This window comes from Mauremys mutica, chromosome 9 (assembly GCF_020497125.1).
Source record: "Mauremys mutica isolate MM-2020 ecotype Southern chromosome 9, ASM2049712v1, whole genome shotgun sequence".
Taxonomy (NCBI): domain Eukaryota; kingdom Metazoa; phylum Chordata; order Testudines; family Geoemydidae; genus Mauremys; species Mauremys mutica.
The window spans coordinates 80,586,191-80,600,447 of NC_059080.1; positions in this window are offsets into that span (position 1 = coordinate 80,586,191).

The following is a 14,257-nucleotide window of genomic DNA, read 5'->3' on the forward strand; positions in this document are numbered from 1 at the left end:
GTTGTAATAAGCCATCAATCCAGTTATGAATTTAAGCGCCCACGTTCATCTTTTGAAAGTGTTGTGCAGGTTCCCTTTGAGGAAGAGGATTGATAGGTCAGATATAGAGTGATCGCTGTGTGAAAAGTGTTCACCCACAGGTGATAGGATGGTTTTGTCTTTTATCATTTTCCTGTGTGAGTTCATTTGACAGCATAGTGATTATCTAGTTTCACCCATATAGTTGTTATAGGGGCATTTAGTGCACTGGTGAGGTACACCACATGTGATAAGCATGTGTAGAACCCAGGGATCTTGAAAGGTGGGTTGTGGGGGGTGTTCATCAATGTAGAAGTAGAGATATGTCTGCAGGTTTTGCATCTGTTGTTCTGGCAGGGTCTGGTGCCACTTTGAGTTGGTGTGTCCTGGTCTGGGGAGGTTGCTTCTGATAATGAGCATGGAGAGGTTGGGGGCTTGGTTGAAGGTCAGAAGTGGGGGTGGGGGTCAGGAAAGATTTTAGGATGGGATCCGCCTTGAGTATGGATTGTAGTTGTTTGATGGTACCCGATATGGGGTCCAGGGTGGGGTGGTAGGTGACAACAAGGGGTGTGTGGTCAGAGGTGGGTTTATTTCTGTACTGAAGCAGGTTCTCTTGGGCTATTTCGGTGTCCTATTTCATGATGCAATCTACTTCTCTGGTGAAGTATCCTTGTTTGCTGAAGGCAGTTTTGAGTGTGTTAAGGTGTATATCCCAGACTTTTTCCTCAGAGCATATTCTGTGGTATGAGTGTCTGGCTGTAAATAACAGACTTCTTGGTGTGTTTGGGGTTGTTACTAGATCTATGAAGGTAGGTGTGGTGATATGTGGGTTTCTTGTATATAGATGTCTATATGGCTCCATTGTTGAAGCTGATTGTTGTGTCCAGGAAGTTGATGCTAGTGTGGGAGTGTTCCAGAGAGAGAATAATGGACGGGTGGTGGTTGTTGAAGTTGTGGTAAAAATCTATGATGGAGTTTAAGTCATCTGTCCAGAGGATGAAAATATCATTGAAGTATCTCAGGTATATCATTAGTTTCATAGTGCACTTGTCCAGAAATTCTTCTTCAAGGTGGCCCAAGAAGAGTTTGGTACTTTTGGGGGGCATCCTAGTACCCATAGCTGTTCCCATGGTTTGGACAAAGTTTTTGTTGTTGAATGTAAAATTGTTATGGGTGAGGATGAAATGGACAAGTTTGGCCATGTGTTTGGGGTGGATATCTGAGGGTTGTCCATTGTCTTGTAAATATGTGAGGCAGGCAGCTACACCATCACAGTGAGGGATGTTGGTGTCAGGTGGCAAGGACAGTTTTCTGAGGGAGGTTGTTAATGTTGCAGAATTTGTGGAGGAAGGCAGTTCTGTCCTGGAGGAAGCTGGCCCTTTGTGTGGTGAGTGGAGTTTTTGTTTTGTTTTATATTACAGTCCATTCGTTTGTGACAATGAGCTGCGGGGAAGGAAGTGTGTTAAATTCCAGTGAGATACACAATATAAAAGAAAATGTGTGAAAAAATGAAATGACAGTTTCATTGGTTTGGTGTTAATTGTGTGCTCGGTGAATGTGGCAGATCTTTCTGATGTGGGCAAATGATATCGAAGTTCAGTGTGCCTACACAGAGCTTCCAAGAAATAACCACATATTACTTATTTAGAGCTTGGATGAGGTGCCCGTGCAAGGATGTAAGGGTAAAATTTTCAAAAGTGCCTAAATGAATTAAGAGCCTAACTCCCATTTTCAAAAAAATGTTTAGGCACCAGGGAGCCTGCATGACATTGATTTAGGTTCCTAAGTCACTTTTGAAAATACACTGGAATAACCAATGGGAGGAGTTTTCCATATGACCATGACTGGAAGATAGGGAGTATAAAGGAATAAGCACTCATGTGGGTTTCTTAAACTGGGTATGGGCTGCCTCGAAGGAAGAACTCCTACCTGTGCCTCTGAAAATCCTTTTGAAAATCACTTATCTCCCCCCCGCCCCCCCCCCACACACCTTTCATTCGGCTGCTCAATTAGGCACCAAGCTGGTGATTTAGGCAACGAGATGTTTTTGAAAATTCTGGCCTCAAGTTTTAAAGCAGAAGTGCTATTAATGTGCATGCTGTACTCTCACTTGTTTTTAATAAGCAGGTCTAGTAATTGAAACAAAATATTTTGTTTTAGAAGCAGCCTCATTACTCAGCCATGAGTCAGTGATTATGATTCTTTCACTCAAGCAAAGGCAAAATCTTGGTCTTCTTAAAAAAAAACCAAATTCATAACACTCCTCATTCAGAGGTAAGATATTTGACATTTAACAAGCACTGAAGATCAGAACATACCTTTCATCACAGCATGCAAACTAATTAACCACAATGAAGCTTTTCCTTCTCTAAGAATGAATATGTCAGGGAAATATTTATAGAGATGCCCTGTAAAACATATAAGATAGGAAGTGTTTACCAAAGGCCTTAAAAACAACATCAGGCCAAGGAAATGTCACTGACTCCTACATTTATATTTTAGTGCTTCCTCAATCAAACATTTAAATGCCCTGAAGATTTCACAGCAGGAATTCAACTTGTGGGTGACTGCACTGGATCTCTGTAGAGCTCACTGTACAATAAACTGTCGTATTTACAAGTTGAAGTTATAACCATGATAAAGTCCACAACTTTGGCACAGAAATGTTTAGTAAATTTCCCGGCAGAGGTGTGGGAGAAAAAACAATAATTCAGGGGGAAGACTGGAGTGCAAGCCCACCCCACATTCACCCTGTAACCACCCCACACAGCTCCTCTGCCACAGAACTGGGCCTGGCTCCCTGCTCCAGGCTTTGCAACCTGGCACATGGGGTTGCAATGCCACTCATGTTTGGTCCATCTGCCCCTCTGTAGATGGAGGCAGAGGTAGACAGGCCAAGCTTGAGTGACATTGCAACCCTGTGCACTAGGTCGCAACACCATTCAGTTTTTACAGCAACTACCAACAATTCACGATTTCCATGATCACCGTGATCTCTGTGACAAAATCGTAGCCTTAACCATGATGAGTAAACAAGGTACCAATGGTGGAAACAACGTGCTACCAAGTGTCTGTATTTTCCATATAATGTACATGCCTCCTAATGCTATAATGTCAGCAATGAAAATCTGGGGTTTGGTTTGGGTGAATGAAAAATGCATGTAGAATGAAATTGGCATTAACAGAGACATCATGAAATAGTAATATCCGGGGGTGGGGGGAAACTGATGCCCCATAAAGCATGTATTGACTGTTTCTTCCTCAATTCTCTTAGCAAAAGAGATTCTCACACTGACCGTAACAGGGGTTACATGAAAGACAAATATGCTAATCTCTGAGCATTTCAATTTCTCCTTATTGGTAAATGTCAAATGTGAATTTCTTCTCTTGCTAAACCCCTCCACCTTGCCTGAAGGTTCCATCCTTGGCTTCCATCTTCTGTGAACATCTTATTTCCATTGGTCATCTCCTTTCCAATTCATTGCAGGCCAAAGCCAATGTATAAAGTGGGAGGAGAGTCTCATGGTCTTCTCCCTGAGGTACTTCCTCAGTCGAAGTTCTCATCCCTCCTTGGTTCAGGGAGGGAAGAAGTAGCAAATGCTGCACTTGGCAGAGATATGAGCCTCCCCCAGGCATTAAAGGCAGTGCTGATGTTTGTCACTGACCAAGAAGGAACGGAGGCAGGTGACACAGTTAAACCCCGGGACAGTCTTAAATCCCGGGACTCTAGGCATAGTCCTTCTCCCCAGGGAGAGGGTCCCTAAGGCAGAGAGAAACTAAACTATACTAACTAGACTAAAAAACACAAACACTAAAAATACACAGAGGATTCCAACTCATGCCATGCAGCTGTAAGAAGGAACTGGAGAAGTGTTAGTCCACCGGGCCTCTTATACCTTCAGTATGGAGCACAAGGGGAGTGATTCCACAGGCACAGACCAATGCACTAATCACTCCCAAACCCCATCCAGCCTAAAAACTAAAGCTTCCCATCCTCAACCTACTTCTCTCCATATTCAACTCACCCCATCAGAAAAAGACCTGGGGAAAAAGACAGGATTTGTAATGTGTCCTGAATGCTAGCCTCCTGAGGGCATTCTGCACCAAAAAAATAAAAATTCAGCGCACAATATTTTAAAATTCTGCAAAATTCTGCACATTTTGTCTGTCAAATAAATCTGGAGCCTCCAGCATGGCATTGGGGAGCACAGACCACTGGCTGCACAGAAGTGAGGGATCACTGTGCAGCTTCCCCCCCCAGGACACAGACTGAGTGGTGAGGCTGCACCCAACCCTGATACTGCACAAGACCCAGCCCTGTCCCTCCATGCCAGGTGCACCAGGTGTGGGCAGGCAGGCTCAGCAAGACAGAATCCAAGTGTGGAAGGGCTTAGTGCAGGGGGATTCAGGTGTGGGTTGAGAGGGTTCTGTGTGGGGCAATCTGGGTACAGGCAGCTCAGTGAGGGATCTGGGTGCAGGGGGGATCTGGATGCACAGGGGCTTGTTGGGGGGTTCTGGGTACAATGGTAATTGGACTCTGCAGAGGGGTCCAGGTGAAGGTGGTTGGGGCTCAGCGGGAGGAGATCTGTGGTGGGGGGATGATAGAGCTCGACAGGGGGCTCTGGGTGTGGAGGGTTTAGTGAGGGGTCCAGATGCTGGGGAAGTGGGGCTCGGTGGGGTGGGGAGCTGGATGCAGGTGGCTTGTTAGGGTAGTCCAGGTGCAGGGGGAGTGGGGCTGGTCGGGGGTGTTCTGAGTATGGGAGGGTGAGGCTTGGCCAGAGGATCTGGGTATGCGAGAGTCTGGATGCCTGGGGTTTGGGCGGATGGGGGAACAGCCCTCTGTAAAGGGATCCATCCCCCTTCAGCTGAGGGACAATGGGTGCAGGAAGTGGGGGTGGAGTTTGCAGAGCTTTCCTGCAGTTGGGGGAGAAATGGAGGTGGGTCTGACCCAGCCCCGGATGCCATTCAGGGGAAGAGGAATCCTGTCCTTCCCAGCTCAGCTGGGACTAGCAGCTGAGCCCAGCACAGGGTAGGAGCCACCAGCCTGGTCTTCCCCAGTCCTGCCCCTTGCCCCACCATGATTTACCTTCTCTCTGCCTCAGGGACCTAATCCCTGGGCACCCAAAACATACTGCTGGGGAGGGTCACATGACTGCTCTTGTGGCTTCCCTTTTCTTCCCTTTCAGAAAGTCATTTTTCTGCAGGGACACAAAGAAATCAGTGGGGGACATAAATTCTGCACATATACAGTGGTGCAGAATTCCCACAGGAGTTATGTCAAGCAGCTTGGGCTCTGCTGGACCAAGACAGGTAAGAACTACATCCTTGAGTTGGGAACCCCTTTCCTGAGAACAGCTCAAATTGTGGGACTGTGACCTGGAGAATCCCAGCTGGCCTCCAGTACTTGTGACAATACTTCCAACACAAAACTTCGTGCCAACTACAGACATGTAAGCAAAGGTGAAATGGGCCCTATGTACATGAACAGTGCTGTTCTCTGAAAAACGAATTTATCTAGCAGGGAAAGAGCACAGCCACACAAGTTTCCCATCTGGTACTGCTATTTGCTAATGCTAACAACTGTTTGTGCATAATAGCCCAAATACTGCTCATGTGATAAAAGCAAGCTGAATGTGTCCCTATATGGCCTGGAGATACAATGTATCCCCCAAAATGGACAGAGATGTGAGAGGTGTTGTTTTGCAACAGACTTTTTCTATTCCAGTGAATACTTTTGTGCAATTAAATTGGCCTAGTTTTCCTGTTTCCAGTGGCTATTTATTCATTCAGCACTTTAGTATTTAGCAAAAAGTTACATTATAAATCTAATCTTCCAGAGGGAGATGTAGAAGTTCTTTATTTCTTTCTCTTTAGCAGTTTTATGACAGCATTCATAAAGCGTTAATGTATTAGCTAAACTCAGTTTGGAAAGGCTTTATGACTAATGTGAAAATCTGTCAATATCTATTTTATCTATTATTTGCAGACTGTCCTGCGTTCAAAAAATCATGTATCTGACTGAGTACTATGTTTAATTCAAGATGATTTACCATGCTGCAAGTGTTTATTGTGCAAGCAATTAATGTAATTAAAATATTTGGTTACATCTGTCAACTTCATTTTCCAAGTACTGTAAATGAAAAAAAAGTAATAAAATATATAAATGAATTAAATAAAATAGCCCCTTTTCATTTGCATGTTGTGTTTTAGTCTTTCAAAGCAATTGGAGATTACATAATCTGCAACTGGCCTCACGGTGTGACTTTGTGTGGGGTCTGAGCGTTATGTAAGCTTTTTGCGGCGCAGCTCTAGAAATGGATCTTTATAGGCCATAAAGAGGTGGCAACATTTGACAGCTTTGTTCATACTACTCAACCTAGTTCTGCCATTGAATTTAATCATGATCCCCCAGTGCTTCTGTCTACTCCTATTATTATAGCAAATGGTGTCCCTAAAGCACAGACTCTCAGTTGGTGCAAGTTAATTGAGGGTTTTATGCTAAGGATGAATTTCTGTTTAGACACTAGATTGAGATCCCTAACCTTATTTCGCTTATGATTAAAGCAAAATGTGAACTTGGGCCTATATGGAATCATGAGTGTGTTAGTCCATTTATACCACTTAACTTCTGCTCTTTCAGGAACCCTTTCCCTATTGCTGTTTAATACTTTCCTGGGAGGAAAAGCAAGAGCAATGACCCTTTGCCTTTCTTCAGAGCAGTAATAAAAAAATAAACTTTTTTGAAAAAATGGTTATCACAGATTATTGCCTTTTCAGCAAACAATTGACCAATTTATGTGCTAGAGGGTTTTTGGTGTTGTTTCTTCTTTAAGTTTTTGGTTCCGAGGGAGTAAATTTCCATGTGAATCTAAAAATGTATTATCTCAATCAACCTGAACATTTCCAGCATACAGCTTGAGGCTACTTATTAGAGTAGGATGAATGGTTCATGGGAAAACATTCAGATCCTTGTGAAATTAGCCTGTGTGAATCTGCTGTACATATCCAAGTTTGGTCATGCAACTGTGGCATTGCAGCATTGCAAGGGGAGACATTTAGCTCGCTCATTCTCCCTGAGCTCTGTAGGACTACATCCTGAACTAGCTATCTCCTAAAGCCGGCACTGCAATGGAATATATCACAAAGCAAATAAAAGCACATTAGGTTTGAGTAGGGTTCAAGTTCACTGAAATCTGTGGCCAAAACTCCAAACTTGAACTTCTGATCTGTCCATTTCAACTCCTTATAGAAGGAGGGAAGAAGCTCTCATTAGATTTCCAGACCATTGATAGGACGGTACTGTGACCACCTTCTTTATAACATAAAATGTGTTGCACAATATTCCAAAAGGGATGGCAAATAGAGAAAAGACAACAAGAACCTGGGGTAAAACTGGATGCTATTGGAGGTAATTTTAACAACTGAATAGTGAATGTTAATGGTGCAACTATTCATTATCACAGATGGGTTTAGGCTAGTTTCTTCTGAATCCAACATGTGAGGCCATAATGTGTAATTGACTATGCCAAAAAATTGTATTTGAACCCCATAGTTAAATGTAAAGATGTGTATAGCATGAAATATTCAACACTTATTTCTGCAAGCTGATACACCCAGGAATACATACTTATTTTCAGCATTTTTTCTTGCTATACTATCCATTGAAGAGAGACTATCTGGCTGTGATGGGGCATTCCCCATCCCAATCAGCAGAAGGTTAACAAGCTCCTTTGGCTCAATGGGTACTAAATAGGCCCACCTGCAGAGCCTGCTCTACTTGGAGGAAGCAAGCTTAAAAGGGAGAACTCACCACAGGACGGGACAGTAACGAGTAGGAAAACTGCTGTGCCTCAGCGATAGTGGGCACTTGTAACAAAGTTGTTCGGAGGAAGACAGCTTGTAAATCTCTGCCACTCACAAGGACTAACCAGACCAGATACAAGATGATTGTCAAAAGGGAGGTTTAGAGATAAACTAACTCTGACCTGGGGTTTAGCTGTACCTAGCTACCATAAACAAGCCAGGCATCTATAGATTCTCCTGATGGAAAATCCAGAGCTTGAACATCCACTTAATTGGCAGATCCCTGTACCTGTGAATCTGGAAAGACCGGAGTAGGGTTCCCAAAGGGGGAAAGGCCTTTAGAAGAGAAAGAGACTCTGAAAATGCACAAACAGGGGCCTGGTAGAGACTCAACGTATCACACTCACCTATTAATCTTTTCCGTGTCAGACTAAGAGAGGTTGGCATGAAACCAATGTCCCTGAAGTCTGAGACCTATGTCTGAACGTTGTGACTGAAGTTCATCCTTACTAACTTCTGTGAACCAGGATGACTCTGTAGTAGCTACCACAAGCCTTAGAGTGAGCAAAGTCACCTAAATTTGGAACTTTGACATTTTCATCACAAAAAGCTGTATTAGTTGACAAACAAGGAGACTTGCAAATAGCTGAGAATACAACAATTCAAGGATGTGAATACTGTACTTGCAAAGCTAGTATGCTAGTTTCTCTCACCTCCAGTCCAAATGATTTGAGCCTGATTAAATTTGCTCTTGCATCAGTTTAGATCAGGAGTAACTCAATGAAATCAATGGATTTGCACTAGAAAAAAACCAGAGGAGAACTGGGCCCTTCGTATGCTATTCATCTGGAAGTTCCTTTGCTGGAGAGTTCTGCAATCATAGGTGAAGCAGCAGATGGGGAAATAGTCACAGCATTTTAACACTATCTGGAATTAAGCTGCCAAGATTAATAGATTCCAAGACCAGAAGGGACCATTGTGATCCTCTAGCCTGACCTCGTGTATAACGCAAGCCACAGAACTTCCTCAAAGTAATTCCTAGGGACACACCTTTCAGAAAAACATCCAACCTGGATTAAAAATTGTCAGTGATGGAGAATCCTCCACAACCCTTAAGTTGTTCCTGTGGTTAGTTATTCTCACCACTAAATGTATGCCTTATTTCCAATCAGAATTTGTACAGCTTTCACTTCCCGCCATTGGATCGTGTTATATCTTCCTCTGCTAGACTGAAGAGCTCATTATCAATATTTGTTCTCCATGTAGGTGCTTATAGATTGTAATCAAGTCACCCCTTAACCTTCTCTTTGTTAAGTGAAATAGATTGAGCTACTTGAGTCTAACACTATAAGGCATATTTTCTAATCCTTCAGTCATTCTCGTGGCTCTTCTCTGAACCCTCTCCAATTTATTGACATCCTTCTTTCACTGTGGGCACCAGAATTGGACATAGTATTCCACCAGTGGTTGCACCAGTGCCAAATACAAAGATAAAATAACCTCTCTACTCCTACTCAACATACCGCGGTTTATGCATCCAAGGATTGTAATAGCCCTTTTGGTCACAGCATTGCACTGGAGAACTTGCAAAGATTGTGGAAGCAGCATCTCTAGCTGTGATGATGATCATAACACTCTTTGAGCCTTGCTTTCTATTGGATAAGATGTGCTGTAGTAGTTGTATATTGACCTAGGGGGTTGTTTCGTAATGAATGGGACAAGGTTCACAGTTATATATCTTTATGCTCAGCAGAACTACAAATCACTAACATGGTAAGATGCTGTAGTATTTTGAAAACAACTCTACCAGTGTAAACACCATTATAGACGGGAATGTTTTGCTCTCAGATTATTCTTGCTGTGAGTAAGGGCTAGCTAGGCTCATGTGGCAGATAGATCTAGTTTTTCACTTGACATTAGAGTAGACACTGCATGAATTGGAATAGAACTTATGTGAGGAAGATGGAAAAAGATCTATAAGGGATAAGTTTAGGGGGCTGGTTTTTAAATTTCTCTTCTGTTTGAAGGGAGATAAGTAGCACAAGGCAAGAGAGTAACAGAAATACAACATATTCCTACAGGCAAATGGCTATACTTTTTATAAACTTTGGAAAAAAGCCACCCAATTCAACATAAAGCACAACTTACAGTACTACTCTCCTGTCATTCTCTCTCAAACATTAGAACCAGTCACCATTGCTTTTAAAGATACACCTCTACCTCGATATAACACTGTCCGCAGGAGCCAAAAAATCTTACCACGTTATAGGTGAAACCATGTTATATCGAACTTGCTTTGATCCACCGGTGTGTGCAGCCCTGCCCCGCCCCTGGAGCACTGCTTTACCGCGTTATATCCAAATTCGTGTTATATTGGGTCACGTTATATCGAGGTAGAGGTGTACTTATAAAGATACACTTCTACCTTGATATAACGCAACCCGATACAACACGAATTCGGATATAATGCAGCAAAGCAGCACCTCTACCTCGATATAACGTGACCCGATATAACACAAATTCGGATATAACGTGGTAAAGCAGTGCTCCGGGGGGGGTGGGGCTGCGCACTCCAGCAGATCAAAGCAAGTTCGATATAACGCGTTTTCACCTATAACACGGTAAGATTTTTTGGCTCCTGAGGACAGTGTTATATCGGGGTACAGGTGTACTTCTTGACTGATTTGAAGATTGACCTACTGTAGCAGTAGGCTGCTGAAACTTTAGTGAAACAGAAAATACACACACTTAGCTTGTGTGTGACATATTAAAAATATACCCAAAATATGGCACTGTTCCTAGGTAATATTGGAGCTGAAAAGATTTTAACTTATAGGTTTTGTTGCAGCTGCAAAGAAACTTGGACCCCAAACCTGCTCCCACTAAAGTCAGTGGCAAAAGTTCCACTGACTCCAGTGGAAACAAAATCAGGTTCTTAAGCCTGGATTTCTTAAGGTATTTAGGCAAGCGCCCATATCACTTTCAAAAATGAGATTCAGGCGTTGCAATGCTGAGCACAGTGATGTCTAATACCTTTAAAAACCTGGGTCTTATGGACCATTTTTGTGACATGCTGAGCTCCCTCAACTCCTCTTGATTTTGTCACTCCGGGTATTAGGTCTCTAGGAAAAGCTTACAGATTATGGGGACTGGATATCTGAACAGACTGGTAATGATGGTGGCAACTATCAGGTTCCTAATGATTATAGAAATTGGTGACAGTAAAATTTTGTGGAATCACCAAACCCAAGCCTTTCCAGTGCAATACAGAATGTGAATGGAGATGACAGCTAGTGGTGGTAAGCTGGGTTCAATTCCCTAGTATGGACAAGGTTTGTGTGAAGTAAGTATTTCTTTCCAATCAACTCTTGTATATTTTCCTACATACAGTAAGTTTCTTGCTTTTCTGCATCCAACAATTTCATAAACTTGAGCAAAAGTCAATTATATTAATTCCAAGAATGGTTTTTAAACAAAAATGTAAACGCCTTGAGGTTTCTCAACCTCTTTCATAACTTCTTGGTCACAACCATAGCATAGCAACAAAGCAAAAAACAAAATAAATTAGCCATCATACACACACTAAAGTTTCATGAGGGAAATCATACATTTAAAAGCCATAAGTATTAGAAGAGGTTACTGAGTAATTCCAGTAAGGCTTATTGCTCAGTGCATGAGCTTCCACAGCATCATGTTGAATCAGATGGAACAATATAATGCAAAACATCATCAAGATGATGTGGATATCTGAAATCACTGTCTCGCTATGTATCGTAAACTTACAGAGGGCCTAGACCAAGGGTAGGCAACCTATGGCATGCATGCCAAAGGTGGCACGCAAGCTGATTTTCAGTGGCACTCACACTGCCTGGGTCCTGGCCATCGGTCTGGTGGGCTCTGCATTTTAATGTAGTTTTAAATGAAGCTTCTTAAACATTTTAAAAACCTTATTTACTTTACATACAACAATAGTTTAGTTATATATTATAGACTTATAGAAAGAGACCTTCTAAAAACGTTAAAATGTATTACTGGCATGCGAAACCTTAAATCAGAGTGAATAAATGAAGACTTGGCACAGCACTTCTGAAAGGTTGCCAACCCCTGGCCTAGACATTATGGTGACAGCCATTTTAAAAACATATAAGATGAATAAATATACCTGAACAGGGAATATCAAGTAGGAATAAGGACATGGCATAACCTATCCATATGGCATTAGGCAGACCGGTATTGGAATACTGTGTCCAGTTCTGGTGCTAACGCTTTAAACAAAATTTTGAAAAATTGGAAGGGGCTCAGAAAAGAGCCCTAGTGCCTCATGGGTGGGGAGTCCACGCCTACACCATTGTAGGTCCAGGGGGCGTTGGGTGCCTGAACAAAACACTTAAGAAAGTCCACCTAAACTATTTTAGCATGAGATCCATGTACTGTTTAGTTATTTTTCTTTCCAGAAAAACAAGATACATATCATGTCAGTTTACAAGAGGAGTGTAGTGCAATTTGGAATGACAATGTAATCAGTTTCACTCTGTTGGAGAAATGTTTCACAATACAGAAATATGTCAGTTTGGAAAACAAAAGAAGATGGCAATTGTGTGTATAATAAAAAGTAAACCCTGGGGTATATGGGACAACTATAGCCATCTTCCACTGGATATAGTATTCTCCATTTACTTTAATAATCTGTTGTGCAATGAAGCTGGGTTCTGATGTATTTCTCAAAGTGAGCAGTGGAAAGCCAGTCTCTGCAATGATCTACACCCATTGCAACCCACACTGCAATCTGTACAGTCTTTAAAGGGCTTTGGGGTCCATTTCTGTTAAGGAGCTAGGTAAGATTCTCCTTAATATAATAGAGTCTGTAAATTACATATTCTGGACAAAACTTCAAATCTTTTTGACCCCCTAGCAGAAGCAGTGATTTGCAGATATTCAGAGCACTCACTCCCTATAAACATTCACATGTTCTATTTTACATAGGCCGTTCTATGACAGCGGCTACAAATTTTCTCACCCTATAGCCCTCATAAGAAGTTGCTTGATTCACGATGTCATCTGGTGTCCCCAAAGATACACTATCCATATTACATCAATCTCCGGGCCAAATCAGCATTCAGATACTACAGTGTTGGGCCTTATAGAAAACTCTAACATAGATCGTGACAATCCACAATGTGGGAAACCTCATAAATGGATCTTTTTATTCCTTTAAAAAATTCTTTCCTTTGCAAAGATTTTAACTGTATGGAGTTTTAAACTAGCTGAAAGGACCAAACAATCCCCTCTCTTTATAATCCAGAACAGGATAACTCATACAGAGAACAGACACACAATCTCTGAATATTCAGAGTTTTAAAGCATATACCCCCAAACACTATGGCTGTCACTCTCTGCTCACTTGCAACCATGTAAATCCTATCAATGGAGTTACAGTGGTATAAATGGAGCGTAAGTGAGCACAGAATCAGGTCCCCTGAGTCTTCTGCTGTCAAGAACAAATCACTTCCCCAGGTCACTTCTGTCATCCTAACTGCACCCCACTTGTTTATCTCATTCACCTATTCCATCGTCTCTCAGATTGCAAGCACTTTGGGAGCGGTCAGTCACTGACTGACTGTTTCTACCCTGCCTCGCACCATGGGGCCCTAATCTGGATTGCCTCTAGTGCTACTTCTATACAAATATTAAATAATAACGACAATTTTAAATGAGGTAGCCCTGTAATGCTTGTGTGCACAGCTTCCAGAAGCCCACCAATGCTGTTGATCCTGCATGCTGCTGAGTGCCCTCAGCTCCAGTTTTAGTCAATAGGAACTAAGGAAGCTCAGCACTTTGACAGAGGTGTTCAGAATCTTGAAATATCAGCCCCAAAGTCATTAGAGGAATTTCTAACTTCACTCCCACTCCCCATCCCTTCCTCTTCTCAGGGCTGGAAATGCTCCTTATTCAGAACACCCAACTCCTGCAGTCTAGGAGTGAGTGACCATGTTTGAGCCTAACTCTCAGATTGGCATATGAGGGTAAGATACAGTCCAGGAGTAGCAACAGCTTCTTTCTTACACATCACTGTGAACAAAATTATAGCACCTTTCCGTCTTGCACAATAAGTAAGCCTGCTTTGATCAAAAGCAAGCCTGTAACCAACAGCGAAGAAAACTGAATTTTAATGAAGTTAATGTTTTTTATTCTGCTAAATATATATACAAACCTCATTCTCTGGAACTTTCAGCGTACGATGGTATTTTAAACATGTCAAGTTCAAATAAATATGCCCTAAAGGTTATTTACATTTGTTGATTAGCTACATTAATAAGTCATACAAAGAGGTCTGGTTTACATTAACCATTTGAATGACGTAATCTAATTTTACCTGACAATAGCATAACATAGGGCCAAGTTTTTTGTTAATTTAGAATACTACGAATCAAAAGAC